Source organism: Rattus norvegicus, chromosome 14 (assembly GCF_021556685.1).
Source record: "Rattus norvegicus strain SHRSP/BbbUtx chromosome 14, alternate assembly SHRSP_T2T, whole genome shotgun sequence".
NCBI classification, from domain to species: Eukaryota; Metazoa; Chordata; class Mammalia; order Rodentia; family Muridae; genus Rattus; species Rattus norvegicus.
Genome location: NC_141547.1, coordinates 106550012 through 106572785, shown reverse-complemented (window position 1 = coordinate 106572785; position 22774 = coordinate 106550012). Strand labels below are relative to the sequence as shown.

At 38.8% G+C, this 22774-nt stretch overlaps 1 protein-coding gene across 8 annotated transcripts in view; it reads left to right on the top strand.

Moving 5' to 3' along the window:
• Ccdc85a (coiled-coil domain containing 85A) overlaps positions 1-22774 on the top strand; it is a 238938-nt gene that overhangs the window by 117398 nt on the left and 98766 nt on the right.

The following is a 22774-nucleotide window of genomic DNA, read 5'->3' as shown; positions in this document are numbered from 1 at the left end:
TTTTTTTAGGTTAGGGAAGTTTTTTTCTATGATTTTGTTGAAGATATTTACTGGTCCTTTGAGCTGGGAGTCTTCACTCTCTTCTATACCTATTATCCTTAGGTTTGATCTTCTCATTGAGTCCTGGATTTCCTGTATGTTTTGGACCAGTAGCTTTTTCCGCTTTACATTATCTTTGACAGTTGAGTCAATGATTTCTATGGAATCTTCTGCTCCTGAGATTCTCTCTTCCATCTCTTGTATTCTGTTGGTGAAGCTCGTATCTACAGCTCCTTGTCTCTTCTTTTGGTTTTCTATATCCAGGGTTGTTTTCATGTGTTCTTTCTTCATTGCTTCTATTTCCATTTTTATTTGATTTATGTGTGATTGTGTTTTCCTGGAATTCTTTCAGGGATTTTTGTGACTCCTCTCTATGGGCTTCTACTTGTTTATTTATGATTTCCTGGAATTCTTTCAGGGATTTTTGCGTTTCCTCTCTGCAGGCTTCTACTTGTTCTCTAAGGGAGTTCTTCACGTCTTTCTTGAAGTCCTCCAGCATCATGATCAAATATGATTTTGAAAGTAGATCTTGCTTTTCTGGTGTGTTTGGATATTCCATGTTTGTTTTGATGGGAGAATAGGGCTCCGATGGTGCCATGTAGTCTTGGTTTCTGTTGCTTGGGTTCCTGCGCTTGCCTCTCGCCATCAGATTATCTCTAGTGTTACTTTGTTCTGCTATTTCTGACAGTGGCTAGACTGTCTTATAAGCCTGTGTGTCAGGAGTGCTGTAGACCCGTTTTCCTGTTTTCTCTCAGCCAGTTATGGGGACAGAGTGTTCTGCTTTCGGGCGTGTAGTTTTTCCTCTCTACAGGTCTTCAGCTGTTCCTGTGGGTCTGTGTCTTGAGTTCACCAGGCAGGTCACTTGCAGCAGAAAAGTTGGTCTTACCTGTGGTCCCAAGGCTCAAGTTTGCTCTCGGGGTGCTGCCCAGGAGCTCTCTGTGGTGGCAGCAACCAGGAAGATCTGCGCCGCCGTTTCCGGGAGCTTCAGTGCACCAGGGTTCCAGATGGCGTTGGGTATTTTCCTCTGGCGTCCAAGATGTGTGCAGAGTGGAATCTCTTCTGGTTTCCCAGGCGTCTCTGCCTCTCTGAAGGTTTAACTCTCCCTCCCACGTGATTTGGGTGCAGAGTACTGTTTATCAGGTCTGTTCCTTCAGGTTCCGGCGGTGTCTCAGGCGCAGGGGTCCTGCTGCTCCTGGGCCCTCCCCCACGGGAACCCAGAGGCCTTATACAGTTTCCTCTTGGGCCAGGGATGTGGGCAGGGGTGGGCAGTGTTGGTGGTCTCTTCTGCTCTGCAGCCTCAGGAGTGCCCACCTGACCAGGCGGTGAGGTCTCTCTCCCACGGGGTCTGGGCCAGAAGTTCTTTTATTGTTGGGGATAGTTTTCCCTATCCTGGGTTTTATGTTATTCCAAATGAATTTGTAAATTGCTTTTTCTATCTCTTTGAAGAATTCAGTTGGAATTTTGATGGGGTTGGCATTGAATCTGTAGATTGCTTTTGGCCAAATGGCCATTTTTACTATATTAATCCTGCCAATCCATGGTCATGGGAGATCTTTCCATCTTCTGATATCTTCTTCAATTTCTTTCGTCAGAGACTTGAACTTTTTGTCTTACAGATTTTCATTTGCGTGGTTAAAGTCACACAGGGGTATTTTATATTATTTGGGATCGTTGTGAGGGGTGTCATTTCCCTAATTTTTTTCTCAGCTTGTATATCCTTTGATTAGAGGAAGGCTATTGATTTGGCTGAGTTAACTTTATACCTAACCACTTTGCTAAAGTTATCAGGCTTAGTAGTTCTCTGGTGGAACTTTTGGGGTCAATTAAATATATAATCATATCATCTGCCAATAGTGATATTTTGACTTCTTCCTTTCTAACTTTTATCCCTTTGACCTCCTTTTGTTGTCTGATTGGTCTGGCTAGGACTTCGAGTACTATATTGAATGAGTAGGGAGAGAGTGGGCAGCTTTTCTAGTCCCTGATTTTAGTGGGATTGCTTCAAGTTTCTCTCCATTTAGTTTATTGTTAGCTACTGGTTTGCTGTATATTGCTTTTACTATGTTTAGGTATGGAACTTAAAGTCCTGATCTTTCCAGGACTTTTAACAGGAAGGGGTGCTGAATTTTGTCAAATGTTTTCTCAGCATCTAATGAAATGATCATGTGGTTTTTCGGCTTTGAATATGTTTATAAATGCAGTACATTAATGGATTTCCATGTATTGAACCATCCCTGCATTCTTTGGATGAACTGTACTTGATCATAATGGATGATCATTTTGATGTGTTCTTGGATTTGGTATGGAAGAATTTTCTGAGTATTTTTGCAGCAATATTCATTCATAAGGGAAATTGGTGTGAAGTCCTCTTTCTATGGTGGGCGTTGTGTCATTAGGTATAAGCGTAATTGTGACTTCATAATAGGAATTTGATAGTGCTCTAACTGTTTCTGTCTTGTGGAATATTTTGGGCAGTGTTGGTATGAGGTATTCTATGAAGGTCTGATAGAATTGTGCACTAAACCCATCTGGTCCTGGGCTTTTTTGATTGGGAGACTTTTAGTAACTACTTCTATTTCTTTAGGAGTTATGGGGTTGTTTAGATGGTTTGTCTGTTTCTGATTTAACTTTGATACTTGGAGTTAGTCTAGAAACTTTTCCATTTTCTCCAGATTTTTTAGTTTTGTTGAACGTAAGCTTTTGTAGTAGGATCTGATTTTCTCAAATAACCAGCTCATGGTTTTGTTGATTCTTTGTATAGTCCTTTTTCTTTATACTTGGTTGATTTCAGTCCTGAGTTTGATTATTTCCTGCCTTCTCCTTCTCTTGGGTGTATTTATTTCTTTCTATTCTAGAGCTTTTAGGTGTGCTGTCAAGCAAGCAGATGATGTATGCTCTCTCCTGTTTCTTTTTGGAGGCAGTCAGAGCTATGAATTTTCCTCTTATCATTGTTTTATTGTGTCCCAGAAGTTTGGTTATGTTGTGACTTCATTTTTATTAAATTCTAAGAAGTCTTTAATTTCTTCCTTTATTTCTTCCTTGACCAAGTTAAAATTGTGTAGAGTGGTGTTCAACTTCCACGTATATGTGGGCTTTCTGTTGTGTTTTTTTTTTTTTCTTTTTTTCAGAGCTGAGGACCGAACCCAGGGCCTTGCGCTTGCTAGGCAAGCACTCTACCACTGAGCTAAATCCCCAACCCCGTTGTTTTGTTTTTATTGAAGATCAGCCTTAGTCCTTGGCGATCTTATAGGATGCATGGGATTATTTCAATCTTCTTGTATCTGTTGAGGCCTCTTTTGCAACCAATTATATCATTAGTTTTGGAGAAGGTACCATGAGCTGGTGATAAGAAGTTATATCCTTTTGTCTTAGGATGATATGTTCTGTAAATATCTGTTAAGTCAGTTTGGCTCATAACTCCTGTTAGTTTCTCTGTCTCTGTTTACTTTCTCTTTCCGTGTTCTGTCCATTGATGAGAGTGAGGTGTTGAATTCTCCTACTATTATTGTGTAAGATGCAATGTGTGTTTTGAGCTTTAGTAAGATTTCTTTTAAGAATGTAGGTGCCCGTGTATTTGGAATATAGATATTTAGGATTGAGAGTTCATCTTGGTTGATTTTTCATTTGATGAATTTTAAGTGTCTTTCCTTATGTTTTTTGGTTGAAAGTTGATTTTATTCGATATTAGAATAGTTACTCCAGTTTGTTTCTTTGGACCATTTGCTTGAAAAATTGTTTTCTAGCCTTTTACTCTGAGTTAGTTTCTGTCTTTGTCTCTGAGTTGTGTTTCCTGCATGCAGCAAAATGTTGGCTCCTCTTTACCTATCCAGTCTGTTAGTATAAGTCTTTTTTGGGGGGGAAATGAGTCCATTGTTGTTGAGAGGTATTAGGGAATAGTGATTGTTGCTTCCTGTTATTTTCGTTGTTAGAAGTGGAAATATTTTTGTGTGTTTCTTTTCTGGTCAAATCAATTTGAAGTTCTGTAGGCTTCTTGTGTGTTTATGGGCATCTCTTTCTTTAGGTTAGGGACATTTTTTTCTATAATTCTGTGGAGGATATTTGCTGGCCTTTAAGTTGGGAGTTTTTAGTTCCTTCTATACCTATTATCCTTAGGTTTTGTCTTCTCACTGGGTCCTGGATTTCTTGGATGTTTTGGGCTAAGACCTTTTTGTGTTTTACATTATCTTTGAAGGTTGTGTCGATGTCTTCTATGGTATCTTCTGCCCCTGAGATTCTCTCTTCTATCTCTTGTATTCTGTTGGTGATCCTTGCATCTATGACTCCTGATCTCTTCCCTAGATTTTCTGTCTCCAGGATTGTCTCCCTTTCTGGTTTCTCTGTTGTTTCTATTTCCATTTTTAAATCCTGGATGGTCTTGTCCATTTCCTTCACCTGTTTGGTTGTGTTTTCCTGTAATATTTAAGGGATGTTTACTGTTTACTTGAGTTGTCTTGAATTTCTTTAAGGCAGTTATTTATATCCTTCTTAAAGTCCTCCATCATCATCACAAAATCTGATTTTTATATCTAAAACTTGCTTTTCTGGTGCATTTGCATATCTAGTATTTGCTTTGGTGGGTGAACTGCGCTCTTATGATGCCAAGTAGTCTTGGTTTCTGTTGTTTAGGTTCCTGACCTTGCCTCTCACCATCAGGTTGCCTCTGGTGTTAGCTTGTCTTGCTGTCTCTGATAGTGGCTTGACCCTCCTGTAGGCCTGTGTGTCAGCACCTCTGTAGACCTCTTTCCTTTCAGCCCAACCTGGGAACAGAGAGCTCTGCTATCAGGTGTGTAAGTGCTCCTGGCAACTGGCTTTCAGCTCTCAGCATAGCCAGAAGCCTGAAGGGTCCTGCCCCTTCCTGTGCCCAGGAAGCACAAATGGCACTTGGTGATTTCCTCCTGGGTCCAGAATGTGGGCAGAGTGCAGTGTCCTCTGAGTGTCTGCACTTCTGCGGGTCCAGTTCTCTTCCCCATGGGATTTGGGTGCAAGGAGCTGTGTGACTGATTCAGTTCAGTTCCAGGCACAGACCAGATCTAGCAGGTTCCTGCTGCTGACTGCTCCTATATTCCTGTATCCAGAGGCATTATGCGGTTAATTCTTGAGCAAAGGATGGGGGCAGATGTGGGCAGAAGTGGCAGTCTGTTCTGCAGTCTCAGGATAGTTTGCACTTCTGCGTGTTCATCTCTCTTCCCCACTGGATTTTCCTTTGTACTCTTTTCTAATTTTGTGACCATTAAATTCTTTCAGGATGTAATTCTCTGAACTCATATTATGAATTATATGATAATCATCATGAACACAATTGAACTGATTTTGAAACCTTTATGTTAAAATTTAACTTGATTGTTTTCTCATTAAGAGACAAATATTGAGAAGAAACAGGGCATTGAAGAAAAATATTATTTTAGAAGCTTAATGATTGATGTCAGATACTGAGTAGAGTGATCCTATAGTAACAGGCTCTTATTTATTAACATTCAAAAAAACACTGATCATGTACTGAGGTGACTTGTGTTGGGCACTGGGGATGCATCTAGGAGCAGGCAGCATTGATTATTAGACTGTAAAACTCTCTTGTAGGGAATGATGTAAAGTGACAGTATTTGCAGAGAGAATCAGAGGTGGGAGCAACTCTAGGAGGAGTGGTGGGTGCCAGAGTAGCAGGTGTGGTTGAAGAAATACTTTTGAAGTAGTTGGTGCTCAAGCTGAGATGTAAGGAATATAAACACTCCAATCCTTGAAATGTGAAGAAGGAATCAAATAGCAGAAATATATACATACACACACACACACACACACACACACACACACACACACACACACATACACTCCTTGGACCACATAAGTACTGTTGAAGAATTTCTGGTCATATAGAGCTTGAATTTTTGGCTGAACATAATCCCATTCCACTAGAACTGATATTGATTATTCCTTCTTTGGAGGGAAGTTGTATTTGCACCTATATAAGTGTTGCTTTCTCTTGATATTTGAAGACTCATCTTAGGAACCCAGCTGATTGAAAAAGTATTAGATTAACTCTCTATTCTTCTATGCTATGACATACATTGAATCAACAAAGCTTATAGAAATAGACAAAATTCACAAAGCCTCTCTCAGTTGGAAGGTCAGGTCCTTGGATACTAGGTAACACTGCTGATGGAGTAGCAGGTATCTCTGCATTCAGTAACTCAGTAGCTACCCATGAGATGTACCAGTTGGACTGTTAAGGATCAAAGGCTTTGAATAGAAGAAAACCAAGGGCATTCTGGAGATGTGCCTCTGATGTCAGTTTGCTACATCATGGAATTTGTTTTCATTACTTCAGAGTGAATGTCAAGGCTAGTGTTGTATGTTCACAGATAGTTTTGCTCTGTTTTTATTTCTGTATTATTTATCTCATTTCAATGAGCTAAGTCTTCTCAGAGCTGATAATAATTATAATGTTGATTAACATCTGTTAAGTTACTTGTTTTTGGATCACATAGGAGTCAACTAATTACTGTAGATAAACTATTTACTTAAGCATCATTAAAACTCAAGATTTATTTATGAAAAGAGAATCATGTTTCTAGATTTCAGGGGTACAGAGGAACCTTCTAAGAACTTCACATTTAAAGCTAAGTCCACTTCAAATGTTGAAGTAAATGTTATCGCTTAGGGAGAGGATAGCAATTTCTATGGTCTGTGTATCAATTTTTATCCTTCCCAAATGTTCAAGGTAAGTTTGCATTATTAGTCCTAACCATAATAATGACAGTGACTTGACAGTGCTGATATCATATTATTAAGTAACTGAACTATACATATTACTAGATATGAATATGAAGTAAAGCTTGGCAGTTTAATCACTCAGATCTTGTTTAGTGGGTTTTCCTTTGCTTAGTTATTTTCTGCTGACTCGAGTGGTTTCTGTTTTTCTTAGTCCCCAGATGAGTTGCTCTTCACTAAACATCCTTTATGAAAGATGCTGTCCCACCCTAGAAAGAAAGGCTGTTTGATCAGGGCATCGTTTGTGTTTTACACTGAGTTTTCACTCTTGTTATCTTTAATATTGTGCCTTTCCAGCTTTATAGCAAGTTTGGTTGTCTTTTGCATAGTAAGTACTATATAACATTTCCGTTATGTTTATGATACGTGTCCTTTTATGCTTTGTTTCCTCAAAAATGGGAAAATGGTTTGATAGAAACAGGCATAAATATAATTAATGTGTAGATAGCTTTTCATTTCTGTGGCACATGAGTTCAGCCAACATACAAGTCAAGGAAAACAGGTAGACTTTGTTCTGCAAAGGTACTATTGGGGTTCACACTTTGGTACCCAGATTACTGGCAAAAGATGTGATTGACAAGTATGGGGCCATCTATTGAGCTGCGGGAGTCTTTCTCTTAGTATTGTTTCAAGTCACTTTTGTTCAAATTAATAACATATGATGTGCAAAGAGATTTCTTCCTCATGAGTGTTGACATTATTACCTAGTATGAGGAATCTCTTTGCAGTATAGGAAAAAAGACCAGGCCTGGGGAAATCCACAACCCATGGGAGAACAAGAAGTTAAGGAACAAGACTGTATGAAGCACTTCCCAAGCAGTGGGTGTCTGAGAATTTCCATGTCAGAATTCTGCCTACACAGCTGACATATTTTCTTCTATTTTCCAATTAAGTCTGTAAGAATAAATGTCTTACAAATAATGAAAAGGAGATAGGAGGCAGACAGTTCTGAAATGGAAAAGAAGTAAATTTTTAAATTTTGAGTTAGAGGTAGCAATTTTTTTTTCAGTATGTGAAAATGACATCAAGAACATCAGCATGCCAGCAACAGCCATTTGGTATAGCTTTCATTACCGTCAAATTCACCATGTGCAGAAATTTTATATATATCAGCATGCATGGCTGTGTCTTCTGTCAGAACACAGCCTTGTTAAAGGCTTATTCTAAAGTCCATTACTAGTTCAGAAGTGCTTCTTCTTGTCCATGTGTTCCAAAATCATAAGAAAGAATTTTAAAGTATTTATAAATCAGGCTGAGAAAGCCCTGAGAAGGGTGGTGGTGGTGGTGGTGGTATTAGTTTTCTTAGTTCTCCTTTCCATAAACAGCAAATAAAATGAGGAGCTTGTAGACTGTCCTACATCCATGGAAAGAAGGTGAAAACATTTAGACTATCACCAAGAGAACTTGCCATTAGCTGTTAGTTACCTGGAAGAATAATCAGATGGTCTGCACTTGGGTTCTTGTTGAAAATGAGGTGGTAACGTGGAATATGTAAGATAATTTTAAAGGTTTTTCATTTTTATTGAACATTAAGAAAGTATTATACTGAAATACATTTTTTTGAGGATTCTGGCCTGCTTTATAAAGGAATCATAGGACAGAGCACTTGAGTTGTTGACTTTGAGGGGAGGATAGACAGTAGTTAGGGACATTCCATTTTCCTTAAGAAGTACTGAGTTTTCTCTAATATTGGAGAGAGAAAAGAGTTAGCATTTTAAACAATTTACATAGCAAATTAATAGTGCAATAATTATCCATTGGTTTATTTAAAATGGGCCAAGATACCTACTTTTCTCAAGGAAGATGATTTCATTGCATGTACTAAAATAGAATAATGTCATATAGAAAAACAATAAAAATGAAATAAGACTTTTGAAGACATATTAATGCATAAAATATTTATTGTACAGCCTTAGTAGTGTTTGCATTTAATCATTTTTATTGTAGATTGGGGATTAGTCACTTCATTCTGGAATTCTAAAAAATGAACAGAAGATGTTTTGCAGGCACCACTTTTTCTGGAATGTGCTCTCAGTGGAATTTACTGAGGTAATACTTACTTGTCTAAAAGCAGGATCATGTGTATATAAGCACATTATGAATGCTTCCCACAGTGAAACTAAAATGATCAGAGGAAATGAGAGGCAAAGCTAGGCAAGGTTGCTTCAGAGCCATGGAATCTTATTAGTGTGTTCTGTGGACTACAGGTGAATTGAAAACTCAGAATCATTTAGAAGCAGTTTTCTATCTCTATATGTAGATACCCCCACCTCTTTCTTTCTCCCTCCAGTCCTTCAATACTCTCTTCTTCTTTTACCTCCTCTCTTGTCTTTGCACTAGCCTGTTTTCCATGTGTGAAACTTATGTGAAATTCAACATGTATTCTGTATGTAAAGTATATAGATATGTTTGTTCAACAATTAGAGCCAGGCCAGTGGAATGGCTCAGTAGAAGGGCTCTTACTACCAAGCCTGATCACTTGAGTTAGATTCTTAGGAGTCACATGGTAGAAGGAGAGAATTGACTTCTGCAAGTTGACCTCTGATCTCCACAAGTATAAGTGGCATGCATACTACTCTCCCACAAAATAAAGTAAAAGAATTTTTCATGAGTGTTACACACATTGCTGTATGATTTAGATGCCAGGATAACTCAAGTGGGAGAGAACTACACTGAAGAATTAAGGCCAAAAGTTGAAATATTGATGTTAACTGAGGAAATTTTCATAGTTTCAGGCTGCATTGCAATACAACCTTGGACTGTGATTTCTCTTTGGCATGCTTTTTGTGTTAAATTGTGCGATGTAAATTGCAGTATACTCTCCTCTAAGAAATGTCTCATAACATGGACCATAGGGCAAAGATGTTTGCACAGAGTCCCACTGAGGTTAGAGCATCTGCTTGAGATGATGTGGGTGTCTTGGATATTGACATTTGGAACTAGGTCCTCACTTTTGCCAGACAGAATGGCATCTGGCAGACGGTTAAATCAAGCTTGGCTCCAACCACTGTCTGACTAGGACTATAAAATGGTCTCTGGAATGGTAATACCTTCTAACCTGTCACAAACTTGGGCCATCATGTTCTGCAAACCACAATGTATTCATCTCTGGGCAGGATTGTAGCTGTGATTTTTGCTGTGTGTTTGCACAAACTGCTGGGGAGTGTGACAAAATGGGGCCTGTAGCATGGAAGCCAGTCTATATAGCCATGGATGCTTCCTAAGGTTGATGCTGGGTCAAGCAATAATGATTTTTCAATGGCAAATCTTGTCACAGAGATATTTTCAGGCAATTGGGGACTAACCGAACAGTACTGGTGGCAATATGGTAGAAGGAACCAGCTTATGGGAGACAGGAGTGATCTTCAATGCTCTGAGACTGGAAGTGAGGTCATGGCTGAAGTGAGAGGCTCTGATGCATGATCATATTCTCTATAGACACGATTTTCTGGAAAACAGTGAATTTTAGGTACTGAAAAGGCACATCTGTGCAAGATAGCCCTCATTTTCACCACTTTATTGGCTGCATTGTGAGTTCAAATCAACCACATTCTTTCATTAGTAAAGCAGATACTCTGAATGTTTAAATTCTGGATTGTATTTCAAGGCTCTCCTAATGTTTAATTTAAGTCAATTCTAAAGGTAAACTTTACTATTAGATATGGCTTCTATTGCATTCCCTGAGAAACTGGCAGATTTAGGAGATCTTTTATCCCTTTTACAGTTTCAGTGTTTTTCCATTTCCTTCTAGGATATTGAGTCTAGCAGACTACCTACTGGTTGTAGTGATATTACTAATCCAATGAAGAGAGAACAGCTGGAAGTCAGGAGAGGCAGAGAAAGAAGGTTAAGAATTTAGGGTGTCACTAATTGGGTATTTAACCATGCATATCACTTCCATTTACCTTGTGGCCTTTGAAATAGTGTGGTTTTATTATCTAGTTAAGTTCTAGGAGTTTGGAGGGCAGAGGCCTGGTTGGAGGTTGCCCATATAGAACAGCCAGAACAGCTGGAGAGAGACTAAGGATGAGATCAAAGGTGCAGAGTCTTCCTCAGCTCTGTCAACCTCATTACCATTTGGAACACAGGATAGCAAATCCAGTCACAAGGCAGCAAATGCCAGGCTTAGCTGAGCATTAGCAGCAGGCCTGAATAAAGCTTCCTGCACCTGAAGTTCTCATGCATTATTTATTCCACTACCTCTGTTCTTGCTCCTCTTATAACAGCACTCAGTCTGGAAGAAGAGGGGGCACAAGCAATCTTCAGTTCCTGGGCCTGTGCACTTAGAGAATATTGCCTGCCAATTTAGTAAGGGTGATAACAGCAGCAATATCCTTGGATAGCTTGTTTTCCGGGCATCTTTAATGGGAGAAGAGGATGTAAGGAGGCTATTAGCCATGGCTGTGTTAAGTTTAGAGTGCTGTCAGTAATCCTCTGCATGAATGCCCCCTGCTGACTTCTTTCTTGATTAATCTGTCTAAATGTTCTTGTTTGGATGCATTGGTACTATCATGTATGAGAGAATTAACATTCATAATTTCTGCTTGAGATCCTACAGCTGTATATGCTCTGTTCAGGAGTATAGATGTCTTGTGCTCCTTATTTACCTCTGGAAACAAATCTTGGGCTATGCTTGTTGATTATTGGTTTAACCCTGGACACGGACATTACTCAGAATAGTCAATTACCTTCTCACTCACTCACAAGAAGGATTCCAGTTGCTACATAGATTAGCAAGTCAATAAAGTAGATAAGGGACAGGTCATTTTTAGCCCATGAACAGGATAAATAAATTCTCCAAAGTTCAATTAACTATCACTCCCGTGCCTCTGTTCCCATTCCTTTATCATCCCTGTTTCTCATAGTTGAATCCTAAGTTGTACATAGGGTTGGGAGTGAGTTTTCACTAAAGGCTTGCCATGGTTCAGTGTAGGTACAATGAAGTTAGAATTCTACAAGTTCTCTGATGAGACAATTCAGATGACCCAATGTTGGATAAAGGAGTTAGCTTTATGTAGTTGGGGAGAACGCAAAGAGGTCAACAGTTGAATAGACAAATATGTGTATCAGTACCAACCTTAAGGACCACTATTCAAAAAGAGATGATGCAATTCTTTAGTTCTTGAAGGGCTTGGCTTACTGGACATGTTATCAAGATATAACCTTAGGGGATGAAGAAATGGGTAAGTGTTCTTGCAGAAGACTTGAGTTCAGTTCCTAGCACCTATAACAGGTGGCTTAGAATTCCCTGAATTTCCAGGATTGAAAGATAAGACTTCTTCTTTGGGATCTGCAGGCACCTGCACTCTTATGCATATACTCCATCCTCCACATGTGTAATTTTAAAGATAATAAATCTTTAAAAAATACTTGGGAAGGGCAGACTGATTTTGACTTACCAGTTATTTAGATCCTTAAGGATACATATCATGCATTGGTTCTGAATAAATACTTGTTGATTAAACATGGAAAATGTGTTTAACACACAATAAACTCAGATACAGGCTGTTAGCATGTGTAGAAGTGTTAATTCATTGGTGAACTAACTTAGATATACCTAACATTTTGCTATCTCACTCATTTCTGCCCTCTTGATCCTCTTGGGGTGAAGCTGACCTTGAATTTTGGAGGAGTATGCTAGAGCTGTACTAAATGGTATTGATTGGATAGAAAAGAAACATGGATGTAAAACCACAGCTATGCTGTTATATGCTTAAGCACGTGGCCTGGCTTCCACAGAGAAGATTCCTTTGAGTACAGGTATTCTCTTTTCTTCCAGAGGATTTTTGGGACTGTATCCAAAGAACATTCACTAAAACCAGATGTGATAAAAACAGGAGAGAGCATCTGGTGTGGAAGTATGATACTGGCCTGCTCATACAATATGCAGTTTTCGAGATGATAATTTTTCTAAGCAAAAATTCAGTGGTTATGTTTTCCTTACAAAGTTAAAGAGTCCTGCTTTGTAAACCTATGTTTTAAGTGTATTTAATCACATTTCTTTTCTTTCTTTTCTTGTAAGCACAAACAGTGATCTTTACTCTGGAGCACCATCTGGGTACTCTGTACTTAAAAGCACTGCTTTTGTTCTGTAAGCAGCAGCAGTTGGAAGAATAGCCCCATTTCCTGCATTCCCTGCTCTCCAAGGAGGAAATAAACAAGTTTGTAATAGAAACTGTAGAAGTAACCTCTCAGTTTCAGATGCTTTCATGGAAAACACATTTCTTAAATAAAATAGCATAGTAGCATTTGTTAGCAAATGATCAAGTGATACAGATACATGTTACGTATACAAAAATATGTGTGTCTTGTGTCTATAATGTATCTCATGTAGGAGTGTAAAGAGTACTGCCAAAGCATGTATTTGCTGTAGGGGCAGTTTATTGGGGTATAATCTTTTGGCCACTTGTGACAGATCACCTAAATTTTGGTTAAAATGCGATTAGCTCTAAGCTAACACGAGGGAGTAAGAAGGGAAGAGTTTGGAGATGGTATTAGAGATATTAAAAAGATCAATGGAGATTGCAGAATATGATTTTTGTAGGGACTGAAGTAGACTTTTAATGCAAAACAAAAATGACTTAAGAAAAAGGTAGAATTAAAAAAGAAAGAAACTATATCTGCCCCAGAAGGAAGGATTTATTTGACTGAGTATGGTATAATGAGGAGATAGAGGAGAGGGGAAAGGAGAGAGGGAGGAGAGAGGGAGAAAGAGGAAGAGAGAGGGAGGGAGACACAAAAGACACAAAGAGAGAGAGACAGGGAGGGAGGGAGGGAGGGAGGGAGGGAGGGAGGAGAGAGGGGAGAAGGGGGACAGAAAAGGGGAGAGGGGAAGAGGGGAGAGGGGAGAGGGGAGAGGAGAGAGGGGAGAGGAGAGAGGGGAGAGGGGAGGAGAGAGAGAGAAGAGGGAAGAGAGCTAGTGCCTGGAAGGGAGAATGTTTCAGAACGCACCAGTTGACACAGTGTACACCAGAATCCTTTCCTGTCACACAGAAGATGCAAAAATAGAGAAAGATGGACTGGTGGAATGCTTTTCAGGAGAAATGGATAAAGCTCTGTACCAAGAGCTCTGGATATAGAGTAGACGCAAACCATCTTTCCAACACAAAGACACTCTCATAACCTTGGTCTCCTTTGATGACTTCAGCATAATGATCTTTTCCACAACTATCCATGTTGAATGCACTGTGTGTTTTGTTAATTTAATGTGCTAAGGGCACTGTTCTGACCCAGCCTCATGTAATTATTGAGAGCAAGTTCTTAGCAGATCACATATTCTTCTCTCCTTTGATGTTCTTTCTGACCCTGTGAGGAAAGGAACTGGATCTCTGAAAAGCAGCTGGGTGGAAGGCTCAGTGGCATGTTAGGTGTCACACCTAGTTGTATGACCGATGGGGGAAACAGGGTTTTTTCTTTCAAGCTAGTACGTTTTCTTCTTATGGACCACAGCTGTTTTGGCAGTCATGATGGGATTTTGAACACCATTCTCTTCCTGAAAAGAATCTGTTACAAAACTGTTTCCTTGCACTGCAACTCCAGTTGTTTACTGTCAGCTGTTAGATTTATTAGCTCTTGGATAAGATATCTTCTTCACCATATATATCTAGTCCTGACAAGTACTAATCATCATACGAGCTCAAATCAAAGAATGTACTCTGTTTTCAAAGTAAAAATAGGCCAAAGGCATAACACTAGACATTAGGAACCAACACGGTGGCCACTGTTTTAATATTTTCTGTCTGGTAACATCATTCTTGGCACAATATATGGCACAGTATAAGGGATTCTTCAGTAATAATCACATAGAGAAATAGAGGAAAGTTAGCCAGGATGGTCATCGGTATGAAAGAACTTGATATGAGCTGGAAGCTTGGTCAACTAAGTTGGCTCTGCGTAGAGGAGAGTAGTAGGACAGACATAATAAGGATGGTTCGTGCTGTGAGTGAAGGCTGGGAAGTGTGGAGTTCGTGTTTAGGGAGCTACAAGGTTATTTTCTCTAAATATTTGCTGTGTTTCTAGTGCAGAGAAGTCACTAGTAACTTTCATATTTGATTGAGAAACAGAAGTTACTATCTTCTTAAAAGCTATGAACTGCCGTGTCCAAATTCAAGGATGAATTATTCGTCAAGTATGGATTATAATGTTAAACAATGGCATTATTAAGGATGAGCAATGTGTTAGTGGATACTCTCTTGTGATAGAGACTGTCTGGCAGTGTGCAGTCTGCTAGGAGATGCTAGAAACCTAGGGAGTAAGAGCTGAGGATGTGGATTATAGTGAGTGTGTCAGGAAGAAACTGTGAGAGGGAGGGTTGCATAGACCAAAGACTGGCTTTATATATTTTATATAAAGCTTTATATATTTTATATAGTTCTCATCTGCGTCAAATGTAAGCACTTGTTTGAGCTATTTCAGTTTGGTGGTAAATCTGTTAGTTCCTTGTATCACTGAGTCCTGGGTTTTTGTAATTTGTATTTTCATTAGGAAATGTTGTTCTCACATTCTTATTAGGAAATTGAAGGCAGTATCTGAAATACCATTCCATTTCACAATCAGCGCCACTGAAGATGAGGTTCACCATTGCTCCTCTAGTTTGATTCTTATTTACATACGTTTATTTATTTCCATAGCACAGACGTACTTGCCACAGTGTACATCTGGAAGAGATCAGAGAACAGCTTGCAGTAGTTGACTTTTTCTTTCCACTGTGTTGGTGGACAGGGTCTGGATCCAGATTGTCAATCAAGGCAGCAAACACCTTAACCAATTAACTTCTTTTTCTACCCCTGACTCCGTAGTTTTTTTATTTAAATTAAGCACCTATTATTGGGATTTTCTTGAGCTATGGAAAATTCATAAAACTGGAATTTCAAACAAACCATGTTTTAAAATGTTCTCATGCTAAACAATGGCACTGAGGATGTGTTCTGCATCTAATCTTAGCTTTGAGGATGGTGACCTACATGAAAATGTGACTTTCGCTTTGTGGCACTGATAATTTCCTTCAGGACTGTGTGAGTTCACCAGGCCAAGTCGACTTAATTACAAGGTGAATGAACTTTCTGTGATTATTTGTGGCTTGGATGGTGGTGGAATGGGAAAGTTAAGTTGTGTGAAGAACTCGCAACAGTATAATAAAAATAAAACAGACTCGCTGAAACAGCAAATATTCAAAAAGTATTTCCCTCTACAGTTGTACCCGTGGGAAATCTGGGAGACTGGAAAATATCTGACTCCAGGACAGTACCTTAAACAATGAAACAGAAAAATCTATGGATGATTATTCTTGAGATTATTTGCATAATTAAAGGAGCATAATTCTCTTAAATATTTTTGAGCATACAATACTGCCGATTCATGATCAAGCGATGGGGTTTAATATATGCATTTATTAGTAATTATTCAACAGTTAACCTGTATTAAGTACTATTTTAAGTGTTTCATAGGCATTAATTTGATCTTATAATAAGTATGTGGTATGGGTCCTACTGATATATAAATTAAATCATCGGACCAGTACAGTGACCTGTGCACAGTCGCACAGGTGGGCAATGGGAATTGGAGCATGCACATTCTGTAGTGCTGTGCTTTAAAGTGGTTAAACTCCATGAGTTTCAAGGCAGTAAGATGCTCTTGGAACACAGCCTCTGCCAGTTCCTCAGAAGGCAAGGGCATAACCCAGAGATAATGACATTTCCAGAAGATTCTGTAACTTGTATATCTGCCTCACAGGCAACAAGATTAGATTTCAGCAATGACTTAAATTTTATTAGGTGTAGAATTCAGCAAACTGTATTTCAGCTTTCACTGATTAAAGTCAGTCTTGGTTTTAATTGATTGGGTTGTTTAAATGATTAAAATTCAATATTGATATTTACAAGTGGCCATTGGCTGTGATTAATTGCTGAATTTAATTCAGCACAGAGGACTCCTCATTCTGCAATCAGCATTGCTGATTTAATAATCAAGTCCTTCTGTTCCCTGGATAATGATATTACATACCCTCAATGACAACTGAAAGAGCGGCACTTTTTTCTTATTCAACTATAAACTTGCTCCATAACACGATTCCTTCTTGCCTATGTGCAGCTCCCTGCATTGCCTTCTGAAACCATGCAGGGAGCCTTGTCAGAAGCCAATGCTGTGCCGAATGTGATGGCTGCAGTAGGAAAGCCGTGGTTACCCTTCCTTTTTTTGTAACATTATTGAGACTTCTAAGGTATCACATTTCCTTAAACAATAGCTTTGAATTAGGTTGAAAATAGTCAGCAATATATTGAACTGTCTGTTTGTATTAAGTAACCATTTATAAAAACATATATTGTAATGACATTAACTCAACATTAGGAAGATTACAAGTTTAAGATTGTGAAAAATATGAATTATGATTGTTTTATGACTCCACATTTATTTTATATAGCAACCCAGTGGCTTATCAAAAGTTTCCAGCTAGGAACCTGGCAGGTATGCTCAAATTACAAGTAGGCACATTAGCCACCTGCGTTATCAGTAGCTATTACTATGCCAAACTCAAGTTAGAGGCTGAGTTATGGAAGTAGCGACATCACAGCCTCTACCGCTGAACACGTGACCCTAATAAAAGACACTGACGGATTTGAGGAGATTGTCATCTGAGCCTGAACCTGGCCATGCCTTTTCTTTCCAGCTGTGGTTATGTCAGGAAGATATGTATACGTATATGTGTATGTGTATATGTGGATGTATGTAGTCTTTTTAGATTATTTCATATTGGATGATTGAAAATTCAAAGTTCATAGTTTTACTTAATTGTTGAAACGTTCTAAAGTATTAGATCTTAAAGATGGAGAAAAATATTTAAATAGAAAAAAATTCAAGAACTAAATCTAAAGCCTAGAGAAATCTGAGGAATTATCTTTGTAATTTAGTTCATTTATTTTGAAGTGAAACAATTGGAGATTTTATTTTATTGTCAACAATTTCCATGCTATTTTTTATTAATTAATTATTTTATTTATTTACATCCCAAGTGCTGCCCTCTTCTGGTCCCTCCCCCCAGCAAAATTCTTCCACTATACCTCTCCCCTTCACTTCTGAGAGGATGCCCCGCCTCCAGGTATCTAGCTTGGAGTCTGAAGTCTCTACAGGATTAGGCACATCTTTTCTCACTGAGGCCACAAAGCAGTGCTCTGATACACATGTGTTAGGGGCCTCAGACCAGCCTGTGTATGCTCTTTGGATGGTTGCTTGGACTCTGGGATATCCCAGGGGTCCAGGTTACTTGACACTGTTGGTCTTCCTGTGGGGTTGCCGTCCCCTTCAGTCTTTCCACTAACCCTTCCATAGGGGTCTCCAACATCAATTGGAGCTTTTATAAAGCTTATTATAAATAATGGTTTTGAAATTAGTTTTATTTACTTCTAAGATATGGTCTTATGGCCTATACAGGTTGTCTCTATATGGAAACAAGTAAGCCAACAAGTACATCATGATTCAACAGAAACTGCACAATCTGAGGTTTATTGTAGATGTTCTAAAACATCTGCTTCAATCTGAGGGCTTTTCACTAGCACTAAGTTCCATATATACTCCCCTTACCTATAGGAAAATGTTCAGTCTCAGATCTGGTAGCAGGGAGCAGCATAGAAGCTTCATGAGTTAACAAGCATGTGCAGAAGAAACCAGCCCTTGTCTTTACTGGATGACTTTGACACATGAAGACCTCAGACTCATTCTTTTTAATTGTTGCTAGCAGGTAAGGGACAGCACATACTGAATGCTTATTCTGTTCTAAGTTTAGTTGTTTCTTTACAGCTGTTTCACTGAGTATTTTTATAGATCTGATAATTGAGGCTAAAAGAAGTTAAGGTCCAAGGAAATAATGTACCTAGGCATTTTCAGAGTCAGGATTAGAACTCGCCCTCCCATGATCTCAATACCCAAGAGGCTTTTCTACATTCTATGAAGATGGCAAGTCTACCGTGGGTTTTGTGAAGAATAACATCCATTCTGGCCACAGGATATCTGAATCTTGTTCCTGTGTGAAATGACTAGGGTAGCTCATAATAGCGATTGGTAAAGTTTTTTCTTCTAATGACAGGGTGCTCTTGTTGTCTCTAGCATTGCCTTGAAAAAATAGAGTCTCTGGCTAAAGGACACCCCAATAAAATACTTTGATATTTGTAAACTTTGATTTTTATAAACAGAAAATGACTGTTTTCAGAATTTGACTGTTTTGTGCAGGCAGGCTGCATGATTCCTACCCATGGCTGATGTCCTGAGTGCTTTATGCAATGACTACTTTCAGTTAGTCAGGCTGGCTGGTTGTATGTATGAGCATAAAGAAGAAAGCCTTTTAAACAGTCATAATGACATCATTTTTTTACCACAAACCCTTAGGTGTTGTTAGGCCTTATATTTTATATGACTCACTGACTCTGGAGTGCATTGATGCCAATAAAATCCTATTTTATTCCCGTGGTGTAAGAAAGCTTTTAGGGAGCTCTCTGGTGAGTTTGACATTCTGGGCAGATCTTGCCATTTCTTCATACCAGCCTTCAGGAGGCTGCACACTTCATTGATTTCAGGTATTTAGTCCAGCATGGTGTTTACCATAGTGTTTTCCTCTGAGTCTCATTCTGTGAGCTATGTACACTTCTGAGAAAAGATCTCCTCTGTTCCCACTAAGGCTTGGATTGAAATGAAAAATGTACTGGAGAATCTCTCACTGGTATATTAAATCACAGGTTCTAGATTCACCCACCTAATTTGTTCAATTTGGTATTATTTAATAAAGTTATAACTTGTTAAAATCTACTTGAGGCAGAAGGTGGTAAGTATTGACTTCTTTGGACTCAGAAAGTTCAGGGCTCTGAGTGTCAATCAACTGCCTTCTGACTAATGCATATAGAAAGCAAAGCAACAGTCAAACCAAACCGTAATCTCAATGCACTTCAGCTTCCTTGAACTGAAACTGAGACCCGAGAATTTCCACTTTGATTATTTGTAGCAAAGTCTTCCTCATCTCCCAGAAGAAGAGAGCTCACTTCATCTGGACTCATATTTGTGGACAGGAAGAAAGATAACTCAGTTATTGAATGTGTGCAGAACTGAGACCTTTGGTGGATTCTCTGTTAGGGCTGCCTCCTTTGACCTCAGCTCTGGAAGAGAAGGAAAGGGATAAGCTTTAGAGTTTCATGGGTTCAGGACAAAGTCTTTCTTATGCTCAGGAAGCTCTTGGGTGGGGAAAGGGGAAGAAGAATCCTGAATCTGTGTTAAGAGGGGCTGGGGCAAAAACACTACAAACCAGCTATCTCCCTAGGAAGTGAGAATTGTGGATCTGCTAATTTTCAGCCTTGTTTGGTTTGGGCATGAAGCTGTGTTCTCTGTGGAAACAATAAGAAGATAGTATTCTTCACACACTAGTGTTACCAAACCAGGCAATAAATGGGTTTTCTTTTGATGTAATGGAAACTTAAATGCTTACTTGTAAAAAAAAATAAAAAGAAATAAGCATATAAATGAAGTTCTATGGAAAATCTTTTCATAAGAATATTATCTGTAGAATAACATATCAGTTTTATTTCTTGTTTAGGGGTCCTTCAGGAATAAGAAATATAAATGGTTTATGATGTGAGGTCTTGCTAAGATGATTAAGATAAACTTTCTTAAGAGAAGATCTAGCTCCTGGATGTGATAGGCATCTGTGTAGACCATAGCATACTTATACATGTGTTTTATAGGGTGCAGCTTGTAACACATTAAGTGACAGTGTCAACTTAATTATTCTAAAATCTTCACAGAACCTAATTGCCTTTGCAGTTACAGCATGAAAAAATTCATGGTATACTGATAACCTACTTATTTGCCACAATTGGCAATAATGTTCAAAACTAATGGTGATCTCTAAGGGAAAGCTATGAAATTTTATGTGGGTTTGGTTAACAAAGCAATTTGAGAAACAAAGTTTGAGGTAGATAGGCCAACTGAGGGGGTCAGTGGATTGGGTGAGGTGGGTGTATTTGGAAGTCGTTCACTTTTTGGCTATCACTTATAGAAAACATCTATGGGAGGAGTTAGAACACATGAGAATATTATGTATGCTTATATGAAAGGCTGCCATTGAATTTAAGCATTGCAGCATACATCCTTTTGAGAGTACTTTGGGGTCTGGGCAGTGATGTTTGTGGCTGACCCTGTCACAGCATGAATTCCCAGATTTCATGTGTTTGTTTCTCAAGTGTGACATATAATGTGCACTTGCCCAGTGTAGGAAAGATTGAGATTATTCTGCTTACATTCCTGATACTTTATATATTAAGCTCCTGATGAGGTCAAGAGGTTCATACTATCTACCTTCACCTCCATTCCTCAAATGACATAAAAGGAAAAGAACCAGAGACCTAAAGAGATTACTCGTCTCCAGTCTCATCCCTTTGTGACAAGGTTAAAGTTATTTTCTGTCTCTGCCTCCAGCCACTGTTAACTACATTGACAGTCTTCAGTACGGTGAGGCTATGCCTTGGGTGAAATGTCATAGCCATGTTCACTGATGCCGTGGATGGCTGCTTTTGTGTTTTGACATGGGGGCAGTGATATCTAGGTAGGGAAGCTCCCTCAAGGATAAGAAGCAGTTTCAGACTGAGTAAGGGCCAGCTTAGGATCTTATAGAGGTTAGCACATTTTACTGAAATTTACTATCTTCTAGTTAGTCCCCTCTTTGAGTGGTACTAATAGAAGTGTCATAAAATCTCAGTATTCATCTGGAATCTAACAGAAGGTTCAGAAGAAATTCTCTCAGACAAAATAGCTTTCCTATATTGTAATTTATAGTGAAACATTTGTAGAGTTCAATTACATTGATGGTTTATAGGTTAAGAACTAAACCGAATCAATTCTACCAGAGAATAAGAAATACCAAACAAAACAAAAGCTGAAGTAACTGATGTGGTGGGAGCACTTGAGAATGCCAATGAAAGGATGTTTCCCAGAGGAAGCAAAAGATAGGCTATGCAATTTTAGAGGTATTGCCTTCCCATATACTCAACACATGGTTAAGAATACTCCCTATGCCTGAGAAAAAGAAACAGCTGGCCTTCCCTGAGCATCCAAGTGAAGCAAAGCTATGGAGTTAATAAGTAACGCGTTCTCCAGAAAGAGAAGGTTCACTCCATTTGACTTTCTACTCTAGTTTCTAGGTCTAAATAAAAAGGAAACAGACTCTGAGAAAGCCGTATTCTCCCCAAAGAATGACTCATTTGCCTTTCTTCTAACTCAGCTTTCAAGGAACCCTTGCAATGGCAGTGACTTTTAATTTGGGGAGATGATATGAGATCTGACATTTCCTCCTAAAATTTCCTATAGGTTGAGTAACAGCACACCTCACATCTGCTGGCATACATAATTTTTACATGCAAGTGTTCTGATGTGTGGCACAGAAGGTTAAAGCAGTTTTTACTCATATTTGTTGTAGATTTAAAGCATACTTGAAAATTCTCGATCTCTTTTGATAAGGGAGAGAACAAGGAGAAACAGACTCTTCTGTCGCAAACTGTAGTCCAGCATTTGGAGCAGCCTTTCTCTTTGCTCTGGTTTACTGACTTGCCCCACCCCCACTATGTAGTTTGCTTCCTCACTCAGTTGTCTGTGTCTTATCCCACTTATTTGACAGCTTCTGTCAACATCCCAACACAAGGTCTGACTTTTAGCAATTCTGATGAGAGTTGTTTTGAAATTGATTCTAAAACCTCAAGATAATGAGATATTAATTGTCGATACTGTTACAGGTTTTAACAATCTTATAATGAAGACAAAGTAACTGACATTTAGTAAGAATCTAACCATGTGTCAGGTATGGTGCAAGAAGTTTTTACATGAATCTAGTTGATTATATGAATGTGATAGGAGTGTACTTCAGTAAAAGAACATGAGCTCACCATGGACAAGGCCTTCGGTTTCATATACCACAAAAAAATGTAGCAATGTAATTGCT